This window comes from Pinus tabuliformis, chromosome J (genome assembly GCF_031772625.1).
Source record: "Pinus tabuliformis cultivar Carrire ecotype Pingquan chromosome J, CPIR1, whole genome shotgun sequence".
Classification (NCBI taxonomy): domain Eukaryota; kingdom Viridiplantae; phylum Streptophyta; class Pinopsida; order Pinales; family Pinaceae; genus Pinus; species Pinus tabuliformis.
The window spans coordinates 785,148,474-785,169,944 of record NC_142295.1 but is presented as its reverse complement, the minus strand read 5'-3'; the positions used below and the strand labels follow the sequence as shown (position 1 = coordinate 785,169,944).

General features: G+C 35.3%; 1 pseudogene across 1 annotated transcript in view; it reads left to right on the top strand.

Moving 5' to 3' along the window:
* The window catches only part of LOC149229069 (ABC transporter G family member 39-like), a 118,755-nt pseudogene that overhangs the window by 65,923 nt on the left and 31,361 nt on the right, over positions 1-21,471 (top strand). The window contains exons 2-9 of the transcript XR_016248364.1: positions 688-1,043; positions 1,333-1,453; positions 1,972-2,060; positions 2,149-2,233; positions 16,559-16,911; positions 17,201-17,321; positions 17,836-17,924; positions 18,013-18,097. The product of XR_016248364.1 is annotated as an ABC transporter G family member 39-like (transcript). The remainder of the gene's footprint in view (positions 1-687; positions 1,044-1,332; positions 1,454-1,971; positions 2,061-2,148; positions 2,234-16,558; positions 16,912-17,200; positions 17,322-17,835; positions 17,925-18,012; positions 18,098-21,471) is intronic.

Genomic DNA, 21,471 nt, shown 5'->3' with positions numbered 1-21,471 from the left:
TAAAATGATATATTCTAAATATGTATTTGCCGTAAAACTGCTTCTGCTTGGCTAAGAGCTCGTCTTCCTCGGACGTAAGGAAACAGGTTAACGGCCCAAGACCCAGAGGCATCTGGCAGGAGTGAGAGCCTGCTCCAGCAGCAGGGTTATGCCAGGTGGCGTGGTTTTCCTATTTAACAGTGATGAGTCAACCCAGCATTCGCGGATAGCAGCCAGAGATGGCTGTCCTCACTGTTGGTTTGACACCTGAGTTGATAGGTTTTACCACCTTCGGAAAAAAAAAAAAAAAGAAAAAAAAAAATTTATTAGATAAAAATTTTTGACAAATAAATTTTGAAACTAAAAAGCCATATCAGTCTATTTAGAATTATTAGAAATTATTTCAATCTTATAATAAATTAGAAAAAATAATCAAAATATATCATTATTAAAATATATATATATATATATATATATATATATATTATGGATTTTATTTTCCGAATTTAAAATTTTTTATTCGAATTTTTATCTTGGTCTCAAGTCAAAGTCAAGTATATTTCCAATAGATATTCAAGCCCATACATAATGTCAAAATAAAAAATTCAGGCATTCAACTGCACCGCTATTCCATATGACAACGCGTTTTTCAACTTTTAGATTCTCACACTCAAAAAAATAATAAGGTCCTAACTGAGTTATTTGCAGGAGGTAATGGCAACCAGCAGTTCCTGTTCCGGCAGCTCAAAGCCCTCGTTTGAAAGCACTGATCGACTCTCAAAAACTTTAAGAGAGCGCATATCTGCGGAGGAGGAGGAGGCGGCGGCGCAGATGATATGGGCATCAATAGAGAGGCTCCCCACAAACGAGCGTGTCAGAAATTCGATTCTCAACGACGTGGCCGTTGCAGCGGCTGGATCTTCTCACATTCATAATCACTTGCAGCAGATCGACGTCGCAAATATTCCTCTTGAAACTCGGAAGAAACTGGTTAAGAGACTTGTCGGAGTAACAGACCAAGATAATGAACACTTCCTGCAAAAGCTTCATCAAAGGCTTCAAAGGTTTGGATTTTGATTATATGCCTTGCCTTGCCTCTGCTGAGTATTTTTTTTCTTGATTGCATTTTTTGTTACGAGAATATTTCAAAAAATTTCATAAATAGGAATGAGGTTTTAAAAGATTCTCGGAATTTACAGTCCAGTTAAATTCAACACCTCTACCTATTTTTTATTTAGAAATTTATGCCTGTGCCTACATTTTATTTAAAATATTATGCTTACTTGAGTTAGTTTATACTCGGATCTAATTTCTCTGAGCTTAACGATGTGCTTATTTTGTGGTATTGAGCAGAGTTGGCATAATATTACCAGAGATCGAGATCCGCTTCGAGAAGTTGAATATTTCTTCCCGTGTCTACGTTGGGAGTAGGGCACTGCCAACATTAGTTAACTGGACGTTGAATATAGTGGAGGTATTGTTCCCAGTTCCATGGTTACCAGAGCTGGACTGGTGAATTTTATCACCATTTTCCCCTCCGCGTAGATCGTCAAAAATGATTTGTGAAATATCGCTGTAATTGTTATATGATGTCGTGTGATGGCACTGCGTATGATTATTATTACCTTGGATTTAGATTATGGAGAAGTTACAACGGGTTAGCACTTTTATATACATATGAAATAAATAAAAACTAACGGGTTAGCACTTTTATTTACATATGAAATAAATAAAAACTAATTTATATTATAAATAATAAAGGAATGATGTGAGAAGTTTATTTTGCTTTAAATTTTTTAAAATATTTTTTTACAATATCATTTTTTTTAAATTTTTGGAAGTTTAGATTCAATATCTTTTCAAAATATATAAATAATTTTCGAACCACCCAATGTAAATCTTCATCCTAACTAAATTCTTTTATTTAACATTTTTTCATCTTGACTAAATTCTTTTATTTAACATTTAAAGGTTATAAAATAATGTACGCAGGATGCTTTGGAAACCTTTCGGTTGAGGAAGAGTAAGAAGAAAACACTCGGAATTCTTCGAAATGTCAGCGGTGTGATCAAGCCGGGCAGGTAAATAGGGATTTCGAGAGATTTTGATGAAAATCGATTGCAGTGAATGAAGGTCTTCGCTAATTTTGTGTGCTATCACGTTGGGAAGGATGACTCTTCTTCTTGGACCTCCTGCCTCGGGAAAGACCACTCTGCTCTTGGCACTTGCGGGAAGGTTTGACAAAACACTCAAAGTAAGGATTCAAAGAAAGCATGTGAAGATTTCGTATTCTCCATCTTATGAAGGGTTATGTTTTTTTTTTAAATGTATTTTTAAATATGTTAAATCTTATTAGTATAACTAGTTTGGGATCGATCTAGTTAGAAAGACTTCTCGGATCAAATTTTAAGGGGTAGTTGGGTCTTGTATTAAGGTGGAAACATGTTAAAAAGTTGAGTCGGTTTAGGGTTCGTGTGGACCAAGTCTAGTCAAACATGATCGTTAACCTGGAGGATCACAAATAATTTTTAAATATATAAATTTTGGAAATATATTTTATATAAACTAATATATGAGCAAAACATGTATATATTTTAAAAAACATAAACATATTAAAGTATATTTTAAAGATTTTTAACTATGAAATTTTAGCTCACTTTTTTATGGAGAAATTTAATTTGTAAATAGACTTTATTACAATACCATGTATTAATATCAATTTTTTGGGGAAATGTTATGTGCAATGAGGCTAGAGATCCAAATCCCCTTGATTCACTTATCCCTATGAAAGAGACATATGTAACCATTTATTATAGTGGTAGTAGTTAAAATCAATTAGGTACCTAAAAAATAACCTAATTATCAATTCTTCTAAAAAAAACCTTATACTAATACCATGGCTTTTAAATACAACACACATGTAAAATCATAACTCATTTTATATATTTTATTTTAATTTAATTTTATAACTTTTAAAATAAAATTACAAAAAAAACCTTTATATTAATACGATAGCTTTTAAATACAATACACCTATAAAATCATAACTCATTTTATATGTTTTATTTTGATTTAATTTTATAACTTTTAAAATAAAAATTAAAACTCAGAAATAATATAGCTATTTATATTAATATCATTAATTTTAAATACATCCCTGTAAAAGCATAACTCATTTTATATATTTTATTTTAATTTAATTTTATAACTTTTAAAATAAAAATTAAAACCCAAAAAAAAACATAATTATTTTTTAAATAAATGTTAATACAGTAAAATCATTATTTTTTAAATAAATGTTAATACAGTAAAATCCCTACCGTCCCTCCGTCGCTCTTTTAATAATTAAATTAAAATTCCTAAAACTAAATTCTAAAATAAAATAAACAGGATTTCCTTTCTTTAATAATTAAATTGAAATTCCTAAAACTAAATTCTACAAATTTTTTATCATTAAAATTAAAGTTAAATACCAATATTGCTTTAATATATTATAGGTAAAATAATTTTATTTATTTGTGTAAACGATTTCGTTTCAGTTACATCAATATTCTTAAATAAATAGATAATTTGTATTGGTTTCTATCCGAGCTTTGTTTCAGGTCGATGGAGAAGTAAAGTATAATGGACATGCCATGAATGAGTTCGTGCCACAGAAGACGTCGACTTACATCAGTCAGCATGATGTGCATCTGGGAGAAATGACAGTCAGAGAAACTTTCGATTTCTTGTCTCGTTGCCAAGGCGTTGGTTCAAGATCTGGTATATTTTCTAAGCTGAATGCTATGCCATTCTTAATTTGTGAAGTAGAGACATAAAAATAGCCGCTCATCTTGGCTGCAGATGTATTGAGTGAACTTTCCAGGCGGGAGAAGCGACTAGGGCTTAAACCAGACCCCGACATTGATGTTTTCATGAAGGTATCCACTTCAAAACGGTGCAGGTCTGAATTTAGTCCTTTTTTTTTTTCTTTCGGGTGAAGCTGAAATTACTCACAGTGAACTGTTGAATACATATTCAAATTTTTAGGCAATAGCCATGGAGGGACAGAAAACCAGCATTATGACAGACTACGTTTTGAAGGTAAGCTTTCTTCCAATTCGAAGAATCTTGATCTGACGAATTTGTGTTCCAGACGGAAGAACTCATCGTGATTTCGTCATTTAAATATTTTGTCAACGATAAGATATGATGAATAATGTCGAAAAGCTGCGACCAGGCTTTGGGGTTAGAGGTATGCGTGGATACGATGGTAGGAGATCAAATGCGCAGAGGGGTTTCCGGAGGTCAGAAGAAAAGAGTCACAATAGGGGAGATGATTGTTGGAGGTGACTGCAAAGCCTTCTTGATGGATGAAGTTTCGACAGGGCTGGACAGCTCTACCGTGTATGGGATTATCCGATGCTTCTACCACTTTGTTCATATTATGAGGGCAACAATGGTGGTTTCTCTTCTGCAACCTGCTTCTGAAATGTTTGAACTCTTCGACGATTTAATCATGCTGTCAGAAAGTTATATCTTGTACCAGGGACCCAGAGAGTTTGTCCTGGATTTCTTCGGAGCAGATCTAGGCTCTTTGAAGGTGATAAAGAAGCTGAAGGAAGGTTCTTTTTGTTGCAGCAGTAAATCTTATCCAGCAAAGTGAAGTCTCAGGCAAAAGGATCCAGGTATTTCTCAGACCAGTTTTTGTGTTACTCCTGAAGAAACAGTCAGTTTTTTTTTTTAATATACAGTGAAGGATTTAGAAGCATAGCTGAGAATGCAAGGAATGGCTAGCACAAGCATTAACATGGGCATGTTTAATACTCAGCTCCCACAGTTTAATGGGAAAAACTATGATTACTGGGCAATAACCATGAGAGCCCTGTTTGTCTCACAAGATCTATGGGAACTTGTTGAGGATGGTTTTGAAGAACCAGCAGATGAAAATCAGTTTAATAGATTAACTCAGGCAGAGAAGGATCTATTGAAGAGCAATAGGAAGAAGGATTCAAAAGCCATTGTATTTTTGTATCAAGCAGTGGATCAGAGTGTGTTTCCAAGGATAGCAGCAGCTAAGACATCCAAAAAAGCATGGCAAACCCTCAAGACAACCTATCAAGGCATGGAGAAGGTGAAGACAGCAAAACTACAGTTGCTGAGGAAAGATTTTGAGAACCTGTGTATGAAGGAGTCAGACAATATTGACTCATTCTTCACACATGTGATTGGTCTGGTCACACAGATAAGGACTCATGGAGAAACTCTTGAAGAAAGGAGGATTGTGGAGAAAATATTGAGGGTTCTACCCTCAAAGTTTGATGTGATTGTCACCACCATAGAAGAGACAAAGAATCTCTCAAACTTTTCAGTTGATGAGCTACATGCATTACTGATAACACATGAGCAGAAGTTGAGTAGAAATGAAAACTCATCTCTAGAGCAAGCCTTCAAGACCCAGATGTCCTTTGGAAGAGGAAGAGGTCAAGGCAGAGGAAGCAAGAGAGGAAGAAGCAGAAGCCAAAACAGAGGTGGAAGGAACAACCCAGCAAATGCTCAAGGAAGATGCAGCAATCCAAATCAGAACCATGGCCAAGGCAACAGCCAACAAAGAGGACAACATCATGCTCAAGGACAAAGATATGAAAAATCCAATGTCCAATGTTATTATTGTAAAAAATATGGGCATTATGCAAATGAATGTAGGAAGAAGCAGCATGATATGAGTAATAGACCAAATGCAAATGTCACTAGAGAAAACATGAGTCAAGATAATGTGTTGTTAGCTTGTAACATGGCTGAAACAAACAATGAAGACATATGGGTTTTAGACTCAGGTTGCAGCAACCATATGACAAGAAACTTAGCCCTATTTTCTGCCCTAGATCAAAATGTGAAATTAGAAGTCACACTTGGAACTGATAGCAAAATTTCTGTTATGGGAAAAGGAGAAGTAAAAGTATTTACAAAGAAAGGTGAAAAGAAAACCATAGCAGATGTCTACTATGTCCCTGGAATGAGATGTAACCTCTTGAGTATTGGACAGCTTGTTCAAAAGGGTTACAATGTTTTCTTTGAGAATGATGTATGCACCATCATGGATAGAGCACCCAGCAAAAGATGTATTGCTGAAGTGAAGATGACAAGAAACAGGATGTTCCCTCTCAGAATAAGGGCAGCTTTGAAAAACAAAGAAGTAATCGCAGCAGTTACCCAAGAGGCTTTCCAAAGTGTACCAAAGGATGAAAATTGGTTGTGGCACTTGAGATTTGGACATCTCAACTTTAGAGGTCTTAACTTGTTGAACAGAAAAGGGATGGTAAGAGGATTACCATTGATAGAGAAATCGGACAACCTTTGTGAAGGTTGCATATTGGGTAAGCAACACAGAGAAAGTTTTCCATCAGGGAAAAGCATAAAGGCAAAGGCACCCTTAGAGATTATCCACTCAGATTTATGTGGACCAATGAAACCCCATCACTAGCAGGCAGTGAATATTTTCTAACATTCATTGATGATTTCACCAGAAAAACTTGGGTCTATTTCCTTAAGAACAAAAGCGAAGTGTTTGAAAAATTTCGAAATTTCAAAGCACTTGTGGAAAACCAAAGTGGGCTGCATATCAAAGTTCTAAGAACTGACAGAGGAGGTGAGTATATCTCCAAGGAATTCCTACGGTTTTGTAGAAAAAATGGAATTCATAAGCAATTCACAGTTAGGTACAGCCCGCAGCAAAATGGAGTTGCTGAAAGGAAGAACAAGACCATCATGGATATGGCGAGGAGCATGTTGAAGGCAAAGCATTTGCCAAATTATTATTGGGCTGAAGCTGTACATTGTGCAGTGTATATTTTGAATAGGTGTCCTACAAAAGCTGTGATGAACAAAGTGCCGGAAGAAACATGGAGTGGGAGAAGGCAAGGAGTCACCCACATGAAATTTTTTGGATGTGTGGCTTATGCACACATTCCAGATCAGCTAAGGAAGAAGTTGGACAACAAAGGGAAGAAATAGTTTAAATAGTTTAAAAAATGCCATTATTTTAAATAGTTTAAAAAATATTATTATTTTTTCTATTTAAATTCAATTGTCTTAAATAAAATAAACAATTTGTAATGAAATTTATTATATTGTAAGAAGTTTAAATATAGTTAAATTAAAGTAAACAAGTTTCTCTATGATGGTAACTAATCCATGATAATTTGAGTGATATGGATATTATTAAGATAACCCACAAGCATGTAAATTTGAGAGTCCTGATTAAATCTACAATGGGTAAATAGGATAATAGTAAATATTGGCCTGAATTTTTTTATTTGATCATGCCCAAATGCCAAATATATTTAGTATATGGTTTTTAAAATTTTCAACTATTTCCAGACAATAAATAAAATTTAAATATTTACTTCTAATAAAAAGTTGAAATATAAAAAATTTAAGTAAAAATAACTTTGTTTGAAAAAAATAAAATATAAAAAATTTAAGTAAAAATGATTTTGTTTGAAAATATTGTTTATATAAAAATAAAATATAAAATAAAAATATAAAAAATTAAGTAAAAATGATTTTATTTAAAAATATTATTTATATAAGTAAATGAGCAGGCGGGGGAGGACCAGTCCGAGTCGCAGGACTCGAAGGTCCGCCGTTACGGCTTGAGGAAACGCAGTAAGACACCCAATAGGGAAGGGGAGTCGGAGCGGAAAAGAGACCGAGGGCAGAGGAGGAAAGCACAGGAGGAGGGGGAGAATTCCAGGCGCGGCCAGAGTAAAGACAAAAAACAAAAGAAGACCGTGAACCACAGAATTCGAAGGGCTGAGCAGGCTTACTATCGTAACTCCAACTCTGTTGTGCGTAGAATCATGCAGCATCTTGAAGAGGAGTCGTTACAGGACCAATCTGCAGAGGAGATGGAGGAGTGGGAGTTTCTTCTCCATGACCCCGGTCATACCAGGGGGCGAATGTCATTGTTCAAACAGTCTCTTCACATCTATTGGGTGATGAAGGGACTGATGGCCAAGGCTATGGAGCAAGTGGCAAAGGAGATGGTTGAGTTGGCCCAAGAAAATCCAGACATTCGCAGAGAACTGAGCTTCATTCGCATAACAATGGCAAGGCAGGAGGAGAAGCTGGATGCAATCCAACAAATGCTGAACAGGGACCAACCAGAACCAGCGGGAGCAGCCAACCAGCAACCAGATGCGGGCAATGACTGACATAAGATATGTTTAGAAACTGCAATAGTTTTTTTGATTATGGCTTTTTATATGTTAAAGATAGGAAAAAGCAAGTAGTGCAGATTAGTAGCATTAGTAAGTTTCAAGACTGCATCGTTTATTTAGCTAAGACAATTAGGCTGTGGACCTTCTATTTTTGGGCTGCAATTAAAAACTATAGGTGGATTTTTGACCCGGTTTCCCCACGTGGGCGGGCTGCAAACAGTTTTGAAATGATGTAATGTTCTGTTGATCAAGTAATAGAAAGGGTACCATCCTAGCTTACAAAAAAAATATTATTTATATAAAAAAATATTAAATAAAAATATTGCGAAAATAGGTAAAACAATTAATATATTTAAAACTTAACCCATTAACTATAAATATTAATATTTTATTCGGCGACTTTGCAGTTTCACGTGGTCCATTCGGCGACTTTGCAGTTTCACATGGTCCATTTATGTTACAAGGCTAGCGATTTGCAGTTTCACTTGGTCCATATATGTTAGAAGGCTAATCGCTATTGTCGGTGTGGACACGCGTTCAAATATAAATGACCAACTAAGCATCAATATCATCGCTCTTTGACAGTCTTTGTCTACTGCGGTAATTATGGTGTGCAATGCATTAAATATAAAAACTTCGTTAAAATGTATAAAAGAGAAATCGGTGGTAGTAGGTACATTACCTATTGGGTAATTATTGTGTGCAATGCATTAAATATAAAAACTTCGTAAAAACGTATTAAAGAGAAATCGGTGGTAGTAGGGTAATTATTGTGTGCAATACATTAAATATAAAAACTTCGTAAAAATGTATTAAAGAGAAATTGGTAGCAGTAGGTACCTTACCTATTGGATGACAGCTGAAAATAAATAGGATGCAGAGTACAAAGTGATGCGAGAGTAAAAGGGATTGGATTATTGGTTGAAGGTTGAAAATAAATAAGATATAGTGTATAAAATAATGTGCTCTATACAATAGAGTAAAAAGAATGGTACAAAATAGTATATATCTTAAATAAATAAGATATAGAGTATTAAATAATGTGATCTATAAAATAGAGTAAAAAGAATGGTACAAAATAGTATATATGTTATTATTATATAATAAAGGTTAAAAAAAATTAGTTAATAATATTTAAGATAAATAAAATAAAATATTAATTAAAAATAAATAATTTTAATTTATAATATTAAATTTTAAAAAAAAATTCAAAATTTTTTAATTAGTATAGAGTTAATGTCAACATCAAAATTTATTGATTTTTGATTACGTTATATTTGGCTACGGTAGGTATAATAACCATAGGTTTGAAATTTTAGTATAATGGTTCTAATGTAATAATCATACGTTTGCAATGACGTATTGGATGTCCTATCATTTCAACTCTCAAGCATAATTATCCAATTCGCTAGAATTGAGGCAAAAGGTTGCACAATAACCATACATTTGAAATTTTAGTATAATGGTTCTAATGTAATAATAATGCATTTGCAAGGACGTATTGGATGTCCTATCATTTCAACTCTCAACCATAATTATCACATTAGCTGGAATTGAGGGAAAAGGTTCGGAAATAAGTCAATTCCATTCGGATCGCGAATAATTCATTGAAATTCAATTCGGTTCGTTCCTTTGAGCTTCTTGTTAAAGAAAAACAATACTTTTACTAAGAGTGTTTTGTAAGGAGTTAGGAGGGCAGGTAAGTGAGGAGTGATGGTTTTGACTTTCTGGATATAACTCTTAGATATGATGTGGTTTTATGAAGGGATGAAGTGTTCGCTTTGATTTTCTTTTGGTAAGAAATGAATTTGTTAGAGAGTTATATTATGGTTTTATGAAGAGTTTGATTTGCTTACAATTTTTAGGCATATAATGCTAAGGTTTTAACATATATAAATAATTGTGTATTTAGAAAAAAAAAGTTAAAGAAAATAGAAACAATTGTGAAATTGGAAAATTTTTATTTTACAATTTCATTCTGGCTTTGCTTTGAAGGGTTGCACAACCAAGAAAGCACGGAAAAAGTAAGAATTGAAAGAAACAATATATAGGAAGTCGATAAACTGCAATTATAGTTGCCAAATTACACTAGCAAATAAGAAAGTCAAGAATGGATATCTCCGCTTCTTGTTGATCTTCTATTTATAGAAAAAACTGAAGTGAGTTACATCAATTAAATTATTATTTTGTGAGGCAGTGTTTCCCTTTCATTTCTGTAGACAGTGGTGACTAAAGTGAGTTACATCAATTAAATTATTATTTTGTAAGGCAGTGTTGCCCTTTCATTTCTGTAGACGGTGGTGACTATTAGATGTTTGATGACGTAAGGCGGTGCAAGAATGACAATGATGACTGGAAGATGACGTGCGCTTGAAATAATTACACTTAAATTCATCTCTTTAATTATTTCACAAAAAAAACCAAAAAAAAAGTTTGCTTTTATCAAAATCTCGTTACACCATACATATTCCTATTTTTTTCATGTGGGTTTCATACAATTATTTTCCCAAGGATACATATTCCTATTTTTTCATGTGAGTTTCATATAATTATTTTCCCAAGGCTTTTGTAAATAAGTCTGCAAATTGGTCTTCTGATATGTAGAAATCCATACATATTTCATTATTGCTTACTAATTCTCGAATGAAGTGATACCTCGTATCAATATGTTTACTCTTCTTACGGAAAACATGATTTCTTGATAATACAATAGCAAATTTGTTGTCACAGAAAATCTGAGTTGGTTCTTTTTGTTCATGCAACAATTCTTTCAAAATTCCTCTCACCCACACAGTTTGACATATTATTGTGGCTGCAACATACTCTGCTTTAGCTGATGATAGAGTCAATGGATTGCTCATCCACACAGTTTGACATATTGTTGTGGCTGCAACATACTCTGGTTTAGTTGGTGACTGAAGTGAGTTACATCAATTAAATTATTATTTTGTGAGGCAGTGTTGCCCTTTCATTTATGTAGACGGTGTTGTGGCCAGCAACACCCCCCGCCCCCGTTGTTCATTTAAGTGTTGTCCAAAATACTAAATGAATGGGGACCCTTAGTTAAATTTTAAAGAAAAAAGCAAGAGTTTCCTTTCTTCAAAATAAGGTTACCATCGTAAGCTTAGAAAGGTCTTTTGAATATTTTTAACCTAAGTCTACGATAAGAGAAATATCTTTAAAACCACGTTGCAAAAAAGATAGGAAATGCCTCCATTTCTCTATAATATCGGTATGCGCAAGACTCTCGTGTTAAGCATAATATCGCATCGCAATAAAGTAATACTCATAAGGAAAAAACTTCAAGATTTACCGATCTGCGATAACACCGATCGCAAGATCGCATATCGCAGAAATGAGCTAGCAAGATTCGGCAAACATTAAACTTCTGCGACCTGCGATGTTGCGATCACTGCGATATTATATTCGCGCGATCTGCGATGGTGCGATTTGCGATCGCGCGATCTGCGATGGTGCGATTTGCGATGGCGCGATCTGCGATGTTACATAAGCAAATCATAAATCACTTCATCACGAATCCTTCGGGCACGCCATTCAAAGAAAAGCCACTTACCATAATCTGACTCAAGATCATGCGCTTTTAATGATAGTAAATGAATTAGTTGTCAGTTATTAAATGAAATGAAGACGCGTGCTTTTGTAAAGAATTACTTCACGTAAGGTGGCATATTTGATATATCTGTTGCATTTAAAACTCTCCCATCACCTTTCTTGATCAGTCATTTCCATTTCACTCGTAATCTGCAGGAACGAAGAGCTAAGACGATTCAAAGCCAAACGCAGGAAGAAATGGGAAAGAAAAATAAAGCTCAAGGCTCTGAGGCGAAGGAAAAGACGAAGGAGATGGTGCCTTTGTATACAGACACAGCCTGTAACAGAGACCCAGGGATATCGACATGGGAAAGCATGTACAAGCTGCTTGAAGAAGAAAATCCTAGAATAATGAAGGTTTCTGCTGTCGCGGGCTCACAACGCTCTTCCGAGGCGTCCTTAGAGGAGCTAGCATGTTCATTTCTTCATCGGATAGCAGCAAGGCCCAAAATTCTACCATATACGGATATGATCAAATGGATACTTGACAATGCAGAAATGAACAACAGACAATTCAAGGTTCAAGGACATGGGCTCATCGGATTATTCGCTGCGCAAGATTTAAAGCTTATGTATCATCTTCCTGAACCGCAGGCGACTTACAATGCACAATTCGTTAAGAAATTTGTGGCAGAGAACCCAAACCTAGCAGAGACCACCAAAGATTGGTCCAGAAAAGAGGAGCCGCTGAAAAAGGACAAAAACGAATGATGTATGAAGAGACCACCCCGGGGTACCTACCAAATAAGCTACGACTGGAAGCAGAAGGCACAGGAAAAGGGAAAAGCGATTCAAGCATTAAACAGGTTGAATTGGGAGTGTTACTGGGCATACTTGGTCAAGCTGCATAGTCAATGGATGACTGTGAAATGCATCATAAACGCGGCCGAAAAAGTAGTGCCAGCTCTCATAGATTCTGTTTTCGCAGCCCAGCTCAGCGCAGAAGTCAGCCAACCGACTCTCCTCAAGCCCATGATGAACACTTGCAGCTTTAAAGACCAAATTCAGAAGTAGCCTTATTTTAGAATGTTGTTTTTTCTTTTAAATTAGATTAGAAAAAGGACGGTCATTTGAAAACCGCATCCTAAATTTTGTAAAAACACTATTATTAGAATTAGGAAGTAGTATTTTAACCCTTCTCATGCATTTAGAGAAGGGTCCAGAAATTTGTCAAAAACTTGTCCTCGGAACATGCACTTCTGCACCCTCAGAGGAGGTTTTGATGAATGGATGGATCGAGATTTATTAATGTTTGCATTTGATGTCTGCTACTGATGTTGCACTTTTGTACTCTTAGTAGATGTTAGAACAAGTAGAGATAAATCGTTTTTGCTTGAAGCTTATGAGTAGGATTAGTCATAAATGGTACTTTTATCTCTTGGCCATATCTGCTTATATTCTTTAAGTGATATACTGTTTTCAGTTGTTTATATGTTACTGCATGAATGTATGAGTTACCATTTGGCACTTCTGTACGGTGGAGCCATTTATTTATGTCTGATATATGAATAACTTATTATGCGATATGCTGTTCACAACTGTTTTGCCTAACGTTTTATGCAAAGTGGTTTATCTTAATTGATTTCTATTCTTATGATAGCTGAATGATCTTTATTACCAGTTATTGTTTGAAATCTCTTTAGATCGCATAATAGAAGAAATACACCCTGGGTTAGCGTAGATTAGATGTGTTGTTTCTCATTAGATTACAATAGCATAGAGTTAGTTTAAAAGTTTGAATTAAATTAGCTTTAAGTACTCTTAGATCAGCAACATCCAACTCTGCACACACACACATACACCCTTAGATTGGGAAACTGGTCCCATTATCCCTAGTCGGACCCGCTATACCAAACGGATAAGGAGTTGCCAACCAAGGTCCGGACCGGGTGGGTATCCCCCTTGTTTTTGACCCGATTTTCGGGGCTTCAACAAACGGTGGTGACTGTTAGATCTATGATGAGGTAAGGCGATGCAAGAATGAAAATGGTGATTGGAAGATGACGTGTGCTTGAAATAATTACACATAAATTCACCAATTGTCCAATTACTCTATCAATTGTCCAATGTTCAACAAATTACATTTTAAGCTAGATTCATAATACACATCATCAATTGTTCTTCTACCACCATTTCTAGTATAAACGACAATCGCTCCTTTACCTTTAACACACCTTAATATCATTACCCAACATGACTTCAAATTGAACACTGGTGTCTAGATTGGAAAGAAAATCTTTGTTTCCATTGATGTGATTGCTGCTATCTAAAAACAAAATATCATTCAAACATTCTTGAGTCACATTACAAGTCATAAACACTGGCTTATGATTATCTTCAAATTCTTCTAAGATGTGTGCAGATTTCTTACTAGCATCTGCCTGCCTCTTCAAACACCTAGTAGCAAAATGGCCTTATTTTTATCATACCTTTGATTTCCTCGATGCTAAGTTCTATTGTTACTCCCCCTTAAATTGGAAGGACATTGCTGATATTTTTTTTCATGATCATAATTATCTTGAGCAAGTCTTTGATCAACTACTCTGCTACCTCTTCCTCTATTACTCAATCTTTCTCTACCTCTTCCTCTATTAAATTGAAACTGAGTTTTGAAGGCATTCACTCTCAATCACTCTCTCGTTTGAGAGGTTTTCTCCACACTGCTTCAATTGATTAACAACACTCATGACTTGAGTCATAAAAGCATCCACAATTTCACTGTCTTTCATTTTCAGATTCTCGAAATCTCTTCTTAATTTCTGCAACTTGTCATTCTTCACTTTCAATACACCGTGATAACATGATTCGAGAGTGTCCTTTCCTTCTTCAAAGATTTTGCATTTGAGATTTTTGAAAGTATCAGGTCATCTAAGCCTTGATAAGGCCAAAAGATTTCTTTCTATTCTCTCTCAACAACATTCGTTCAACACTGCTTCCTCGCTAGTAGCTTGAATACCCATGAGTAACAAATCCCTAAAGATCATGATAACACGACAATATTCTCATTCGAATAAACCATGAATCATGGATGACTGACTAATATTAGTAGTTGTCGCCTATCTCTCACAGAAGACCGAATTCTTAAGATAGAATGTAAGGTTACTTTCACAATATGGCTATAGCTCTTCAGACTCACGACAATTAAAAAAAATGGCAACTTAGACTTATTCACTAGCAATAATAAGTGAATATGAAATACTCTCTAAATATGGATGAGTTGCTTATAGCAATGGACAAGTAAATTAAAAGCTAAGGCTAGGAAAAAATAATTTAAACAACATAGACCATTCTCCATTTAAAAAACAAAACCAAGATACTCAAGATACTCATGGGTAGTAACTCAGTAGTAAGTCAAGATAATAACTTAACAATTAACTTTGAGGTGACGGAGCAAAGATTTATGTATGAAGAGAAAGTGGACTCATAATTCTGAAGTAAAGTCATATAAAGTGTTAAAGACAACAAAAAAACTGATAGCTAAAACACTGGTTTTGTATTGATATAAAAATTTGAATTTAAAATTCTTCCAACAAACAATAACTCACGGGAAGCTCAGATTTAGCGTACAATCTTCTGTACTTTTGCTGGGGTCGTTGTAGCAATCACATCATGCAGCAAGGCTAGCCAAAAATATTTGTTTTCAATGTAGCTCTACGCCACTCAGCAGCAATTCCTCAACAACACCAACTGTTTCGGTCAGAGGCGCTCTGCACAACATCTCTTTTCTTCTTCACAAAGCAAACGTCTTCTCAAATTCTGTTAGCCTCAACTCTCAGATTCCAGCACTCCACAAACTACAAACTGGCTCCGATACCAGACGAAAGAAACAATATAGAAGAGGAAGTCGATAAACTGCAGCTATAGCGGCCAAATTACACTAGCAAATAAGAAAGTAGAGAGTGGATGATGTTCACCTTTCACTGATCATTCTTCTATTTATAGCAAAAACTGAAGTGGGTTACATCAATTAAATTATTATTTTGTGAGGCCTTGTTGCCCTTTCATTTCTGCAGGCAAGCGGTGGTGACTGTTAAATCTTTGATGAGGTAATTGGGCGGTGGTGACTGTTAGATCTTTGATGAGGTAAGGCGATGCAAGAATGGCGGTGGTGACTTCCCGAAGTTAAAGAGCCATGGCTGTGTGCACTTATTACACTTAAAAATATATAATACTAAGGTTTCTAATTATGTATTTAGAAAAAGAAAACTAAGAAAAACAGAAACAATTTTCAAATCGGAAAATTTTCATTTTTCAAGAAAATGAAAATTTTCATTCTTCAATTTCTAAGACTGGAAAGCCAATAAAACAAGGAAAAAAAATACATTTATTTTCTAAATATAATTTTTTATGGACCTGGTCTACAGAAATAAATAAATTTAAAATGATATGTTCTAAATATATATTCATTTATTAGATAAAATTTTTTGACAAATAAATTTTGAAACTAACTAAAAAGCCATATCAGTCTATTTAGAATTATTAGAAATTATTTCAATCTTAAAATAAATTAGAAAAAATAATCAAAATATATCATATTATATATATATATAATGGATTTTATTTTCCGAATTTAAAATTTTTTATTCGAATTTTTATCTTGGTCTCAAGTCAAAGTCAAGTATATTTCCAATAGATATTCAAGCCCATACATAATGTCAAAATAAAAAATTCAGGCATTCAACTGCACCGCTATTCCATATGACAGCGCGTTTTTCAACTTTTAGATTCTCACACTCAAAAAGAGGTCCTAACTGAATTATTTGCAGGAGGTAATGGCAACCAGCAGTTCCTGTTCCGGCAGCTCAAAGCCCTCGTTTGAAAGCACTGATCGACTCTCAAAAACTTTAAGAGAGCGCATATCTGCGGAGGAGGAGGAGGAGGCGCAGATGATATGGGCAGCAATAGAGAGGCTCCCCACAAACGAGCGTGTCAGAAATTCGATTCTCAACGACGTGGTCGTTGCAGCGGCTGGATCTTCTCACATTCATAATCACTTGCAGCAGATCGACGTCGCAAATATTCCTCTTGAAACTCGGAAGAAACTGGTTAAGAGACTTGTCGGAGTAACAGACCAAGATAATGAACACTTCCTGCAAAAGCTTCATCAAAGGCTTCAAAGGTTTGGATTTTGATTATATGCCTTGCCTTGCCTCTGCTGAGTATTTTTTTTCTTGATTGCATTTTTTGTTACGAGAATATTTCAAAAAATTTCATAAATAGGAATGAGGTTTTAAAAGATTCTCGGAATTTACAGTCCAGTTAAATTCAACACCTCTACCTATTTTTTATTTAGAAATTTATGCCTGTGCCTACATTTTATTTAAAATATTATGCTTACTTGAGTTAGTTTATACTCGGATCTAATTTCTCTGAGCTTAACGATGTGCTTATCTTGTGGTATTGATCAGGGTTGGCATTATGTTACCAGAGATTGAGATCCGCTTCGAGAAGTTGAATATTTCTTCCCGTGTCTACCTTGGTAGCAGGGCACTGCCGACATTAATTAACTGGACGTTGAATATAGTGGAGGTATTGCTCCAGTTCCATGGTTACCAAAGCTGAAATTTGAATTTTATCCCCATTTTCCCCTCCGCGTAGACGTCAAAAATAATTTGTGAGATATCGCTGTAATTGTTATATGATGTCGTGTCATGGCACTGCGTATGATTATTATTATCTTGGATTTAGATTATGGAGAAGTTACAACGGGTTAGCACTTTTATATACATATGAAATAAATAAAAACTAACGGGTTAGCACTTTTATTTACATATGAAATAAATAAAAACTAATTTATATTATAAATAATAAAGGAATGATGTGAGAAGTTTATTTTGCTTTAAATTTTTTAAAGTAATTTTTTACAATAATTATTTTTTAAATTTTTGGAAGTTTAGATTCAATATCTTTTCAAAATATATAAATAATTTTCGAACCACCCAATGTAAATCTTCATCCTGACTAAATTCTTTTATTTAGCATTTTTTCATCTTAACTAAATTCTTTTATTTAACATTTAAAGGTTATAAAATAATGTACGCAGGATGCTGTGGAAACCTTTCGGTTGAGGAAGAGTAAGAAGAAAACACTCGGAATTCTTCGAAATGTCAGCGGTGTGATCAAGCCGGGCAGGTAAATACGGATTTCGAGAGATTTTGATGAAAATCGATAGCGGAGAATGAAGGTCTTCGCTAATTTTGTGTGGTATCACGTTGTGAAGGATGACTCTTCTTCTTGGACCTCCTGCCTCGGGAAAGACCACTCTGCTCCTGGCACTTGCGGGAAGGTTTGCCAAAACACTCAAAGTAAGGATTCAAAGAAAGAATGTGAAGATTTCGTATTCTCCATCTTATCAAGAGTTAGGTTTTTTTTTTTAAATGTATTTTTAAATATGTTAAATCTTATTAGTATAACTAGTTTGGGATCGATCTAGTTAGAAAGACTTCTCGGAACAAATTTTAAGGGGTAGTTGTGTCTTGTATTAAGGTGGAAACATGTTAAAAAGTTGAGTCAGTTTAGGGTTGGTGTGGACCAAGTCTAGTCAAATATGATGGATAACATGGAGGACACAAACAATTTTTAAATATATAAATTTTGGAAATTTATTTTATATAAATCAATATATGAACAAAACATGTATACATTTTAGAAAACATAAACATATGAAAATATATTTTAAAGATTTTTAACTATGAAATTTTATCTCACTTTCTTATGGAGAAATTTAATTTTGTAAATAGACTTTATTACAATACCATATATTAATATTAATTTTTTGGGGAAATGTTATATGCGATGAGGCGAGAGATTCAAATCCCCTTGATTCACTTATCCCTATGAAAAAGACATATGTAACCATTTATTATAGTGGTAGTAGTTAGAATCAATTAGGTACCTAAAAATTATAGTGAAATCAACCATTATAATAACCTAATTATCAATTCTTCTAAAAAAAACCTTATACTAATACCATGACTTTTAAATACAACACACATGTAAAATCATAACTCATTTTATATATTTTATTTTAATTTAATTTTATAACTTTTAAAATAAAATTACAAAAAGAATACTTTATATTAATACCATAACTTTTAAATACAATACACCTATAAAATCATAACTCATTTTATAAGTTTTATTTTAATTTAATTTTATAACTTTCAAAATAAAAATTAAAACTTAGAAATAATATAACGATTTATATTAATATCATCAATTTTAAATACAACATCCCTGTAAAATCTTAACTCATTTTATATGTTTTATTTTAATTTAATTTTATAACTTTTAAAATAAAAATTAAAACCCAAAAAATAACATAATTATTTTTTAAATAAATGTTATTTTTTACCTTCACTATTTTAAATACGGTTAAATCCCTACTGTAAGGCCTCCGGGTGATTGTGCGATGGGCGCGGGCGAAGTCACCGTGCACGAGGGCGCGGGCGTGCGCGCGGGCGCACAACGGGCGCGCGACAAACGCAAGGGCGACGGGGCTGCGGAAGAAATGCGACAATACCGTGAACGAAATGCGACGAAAGGCAAAACACTTAGAAATGCGGCTAAGTGTGGAACGAAACTTATACGATGGTTATGAGAGCTTACAAGCCGACTTGTAAACAAGTCTTGTGGGCGCTTGTTGGTGGCTTTGGGGGTTGGCCAAGGGGTTGACACCCCATGTAAACCCACGCTAGGATGGCTATATATGTGTGAGCCTCAGAGCTCATTTGAACATTGCATTCTCTCCAACACTTCTATGCATAGCTTGAAGGAGGTAACAAAGAGTGCGCAGATTTAAGTGGAGCTGCGCATATCTCATGCGCTCTACTTGAAGGTGCACTTGGAGGTTGTCTTGAGCCGGTCGAGGTGTGGGCAAGGTGTGCCCGAGGTGCGGTGGATGTGCAGAATTGTGCAGGACTTGGCAGGGGTATCTAGGTGGCTCGGGTGAGCACCACCCTTCGTGCAAGAGGTGCACATGTATTGTAAAAGGCAGGGTTGCCTCTCTTTGTAATATTTGGCTAAGTGTGAGACTTGGTTTGGCAAGACACACTTGTATTGTTGTAAACTAATATTCTTAATATATTGTCGGGCAGACTCACATTACGGGGAGTTGCCCCTCCCCTTTATACTTGTTGCAATTGTTGTTGTTCTTGGTATAATTGCATGATGATAATGAATAAGTATGGGCTTCATTAAGTATAAAGGATAATTGCAAGTTTACTTGGTTGCGAAACACAAGCTAAGTAATTTTAATGTGAAAGTAGGCGTAGTCCACGAATGTTAGTATTGGTGAAAAGAAAGCGTTTGGTGGTGCGCACCTTGCTACAAGCGGTTGGAAGACCACCGTAGGTGTAGGGGCGTGACAGGTGTTATCAGAGCTTGGTGAAGAGCTTATAAGAGCTTCGGTTTGAAGCCGGTAAGTAGGGTTGCTCGTGACAGGTACTTGCAGGTGAAGGAAACCATTTCACAAAAGTGGAACAAGGGTCGGTTCAGGTTGCAAGTAACTTGGTAAAGATGTCTATCTTGCGAAAATTGGGTTTTGCAACCTTCGAAGAATTTGAAGGAAGTCTACTTGAAGAGTCAAAGGAAGTAAAACAAGGATTTGCAAAATATGGCAAAAGGTTGTTTGAAACAAAGGATGCTCTTCGTGCCTTGGTCAAGGAAGGGGTTTCTGACAGGAATAAGGAGGAAGCCTATCAACTTGCAAAGGAAATGGACTTGCTTGAAGCAGAACTCAAGGAACTAGAGATAAGACATAAATTGAATCAGAAGAAGTGGGATTGCCTAGCTCTTGAGGTAAGGCATCTCAAGGCCTTGAAAAAGAAGGTTGAGTCTGATGGAAAGAATGAAGATGCTTATGTGGGGATGATGCAGATACTTGGTGCTTCTGCTACTACGGAAGTGGCCTCTAGGAGGGATCCTGAAAGGAACAAGTTAGAGTATGTTCTGATGAAGGTTGGAGGTGCTGATGTGCTCACTATGGTGGATAATGGGGCTTCTCACAACTTCATGGGCGAAGATACTGTGAGAAGAATTCGGCTGAAATTTGTACCGGCAAAGGCACAAATGAAGACAGTGAATTCTCCTCCTATTGAGATTCTTGGTATAGCTGAAAGGGTGGACACTACACTTGGTGAATGGACCGGGAAGGTGGACTTTACTATAGTGCGGATTGATGACTATGAGGCTGTATTGGGGATGGAATTCATGAAACAATTTCATGCTATGATCGTTCCACATTTGAAGAAGCTCTACATTTATGATGGAAGGGAAGATGTACCCATTGGTGTTCCAACCATTGGTGTGACAAGGCCTGATTGTAAATTGGGAGTAATGCAAATGGAGGATAAGGAGAAGGTGAATAAGCGGTTGTCTAGTGTTGAGACAAAGCTTGTGGAGCAGTCATTGGTCATGAAGACACTTTCAGATAGCATCTTGGATTTGACAAGAAGGCTAGAGTTGGTGGAGGATGATGATGATGATGAGGAGGTATATGTGAGACCGGATGTCCAGAGGGAAGACCGGGTTGCTTATCTACAAAGGATGGAGATTGAGGATCCTGACAGATGGATCGAGTTGATTAGTGAGGGAGAGCCTTCAGGCTCTACTCCCTCTACATCTTCTTAGATGGATAAAGAAGATGGGGCTCATTGTTAGCTGCTCATGGCAGTGAGTC